The 2,686-nt window shown below is 38.7% G+C and overlaps 1 pseudogene; it reads right to left on the reverse strand.

Moving 5' to 3' along the window:
- Positions 1-663: 663 nt before the first annotated feature.
- LOC131831404 (platelet-activating factor acetylhydrolase IB subunit alpha2-like) lies at positions 664-1,708 on the reverse strand (annotated as a pseudogene).
- Between the last annotated feature and the right edge of the window lie 978 nt (positions 1,709-2,686).

The following is a 2,686-nucleotide window of genomic DNA, read 5'->3' on the forward strand; positions in this document are numbered from 1 at the left end:
CTGATTTTTTTTTAAATGGAAACTGTAACATGTTTTAAGGGAAAACAAAACAAAACAAACCAGAACTCTGAATATGGATAGCACTACACAGACTCTGTGCATAGAAGACCACACGAGAATGAATCACACATCAGTAATATCTTCATGAGAGTAATTGGCTGGGGACTTATACTTCCAACAACAGAGCTCCTCAGTCAAAAATGTGTTAGAAGCATGTAATGTCAACAAGGACCAAAACAAAACAAACAAACAAAAAAACAGAGCTAAGAGATGAGGGGAAACGGAGGAAAAGCAGTATGCATGGGTTTATTATAGATATGGTATTCAGCAGCAAAAATACAGTATGTTCCACAGAGTCCCCCAAATGGGGCAAAACCTGTCTTCCACTACTAAACAGGGGAAAGATTAAGATAGTTGAACAAATTCATTTGTAACTATAACATCCCCCTTTTTTGAATGACAAGCATGTTCAATCTAATGATGTGTGTTAAGAAAACAATGTGAATACATACAAATAAAGGAAAATAAAAATAAAAGGCTAAATTATGAACTTTAATAACTAGAAAAACCATCTATTTTAAAGCCAAGTAAGTGTGATCCTGATCATTTCTATGTATGACATAAACCACAGAAACAATGGCCAAGAAAAAAGTCTTCATTTGGTTCAGTACCTAGGATTGATATTGTCTTAGGGAAAACAATGATAATTCAATGAATGTGTCACACACATGACCAAAAAGTCCCCTTTTGGTTTCAAACGAATTTAAACCACAGTCTTTCTTGACTAATTTTTCTCCTGTGTCAAGCAAACCTTCTATGTGCAAGACCAGTTTAAATGCCTCCTGCTCTTCAAACACTAGATATGACCATACAGGAACATTCTATATGATGCAAAGTGCCTTAAGAGAGGGATTCTGTAGTATCAGTGATATAACCAATCTGAGGATACTTGGGTGCTCTTAAACACTGAGGGGAGCCAGTCAGGCAATGGTGTTTTGTTTCTTGGCAGGTGTTTCCTCCAACAACTGCATAATGAGTTCACACAGGAGTTTGCAGAACATTGTCTAACTGCCCCCCTGTGAGATGCAGAAAATCAAATGTGTGGTAGGTGGAGAAGGCACACTCTCAGTGCCCAAAACCCTATCAGCGTCCAGTGCTGAACACGGGCAAGTTTCAGCAGAGAAAATGTAAGGAGCTGGTTCACCTTGACATTCTTTCACCTCTGATGGTTGGGTTTCTCACCTCAAGGAAACAAAGCCAGTATAAAGAGTCTGGCTGCAGCTACTTTGAGTTGATAAGTTGTATGATAGCTTCAATTCCATCTGCTACTTCTGCCATGTTTTCATGCTTGTTTGTTCCTTCCCAGACAATAATGACCTTGGGTTTAATATTCCCCAGTTCTCCATCCTTCAGTCTGCATGAAACTAGTCTTGTTGCATCTCCTCCAATTCTAAAATTTCTTATATGAAGTGGGGATAAAAGCTCTTGCCATACTTCATATTGGTGCATCAACTGTACCATGGAGTTCCCCCACAAACAGTACATCGGATTCACTGTCTTTATAGTCCAGGACAAATCTGTTATGCTGAGACATCTACCTGTCTTCTCTTTGAATATATTCTACTGCATGTGGAATAGCTACTGGGTTTGAGCCTCCTTGGTTCGTTACACACTCAAGCAGAGGGTCCATGTGGGCCCCAAGCAGTTGAAGCATCTGTGGGTGACAATCTGTACCTCACTCAGTCCCAGCAGCCCCACTCCAGTGTGTCCCTCCTTGGACCTTAGCACCAGCGGCAGCTGCTCCTCCTCCTCTCTCGACCGTGACAGCAAGGGCAGCTTTTCTTGGACCTCTTCTGCAAATAGGCTGCATTAAATACTTTAAGTTTGCTTTTTTCCTAAGAGCCAGTAGAGTGTTAGTGGGTGTGTTGTAGAGGATAGATCTAATGACTAAGACTCAATTACTTCACCTGACTTACAGAGATAAGTATGAGTATTTAGCCAGGGTGCATAGAGGAGTACAGAGAATTGATCCATCCCTAGTAATTATGTTTTACAGGAAAAAGAAACCAACCATATATTATAAAAAGAAAATGTCTCAGTACATAGTTAAACACCAATTTTACCTTTCTCATTCTAACCCAGGCTGTATATCTTCTAACCAGTCTAAGAAATTCTCTAGAAAGAATTCATTAGAGTTACTTCACTAACCAGAAATGCACAATTTGAGTGACGTATTTTGTGGTAGGTCCATAAAGACCAAACAAACAAATAAAAATAATAAGCTCATATACCATCTACCAGAAGAGACAGACATGTGAAGACCTTGCAATAAGTGCAATTAATGCTGTGAAGCAAAGTGACAACATAAGCAGAGGAAACAAATCAAGGAATAGAGGTGCACAAATATGATTCTTTTTTTTTTCCAGATTCTTTCTCAAGAAAACCATGAAGTTTTGACACATTTTGAATATAAGGAAGAAACTGCAACTGAAATCTGGAGGGGCAGTTTGCTGCCAGAGTGGAAGATATTGAATGCAGTGTAAAGGAGTTTGGGTTATAAAAGATCTGAAGTTTTGTAAGGAGAGTGATATGACCAAATATTAATTTTAGAAAGAAAAGTCTAGTTGGAATGTGAAACATCATTTAGAGTGAGTAAAAACTAAAGCAGAAAGTCTAGTTCTATAAG

This window comes from Mustela lutreola, chromosome 5, assembly GCF_030435805.1.
Source record: "Mustela lutreola isolate mMusLut2 chromosome 5, mMusLut2.pri, whole genome shotgun sequence".
NCBI classification, from domain to species: Eukaryota; Metazoa; Chordata; class Mammalia; order Carnivora; family Mustelidae; genus Mustela; species Mustela lutreola.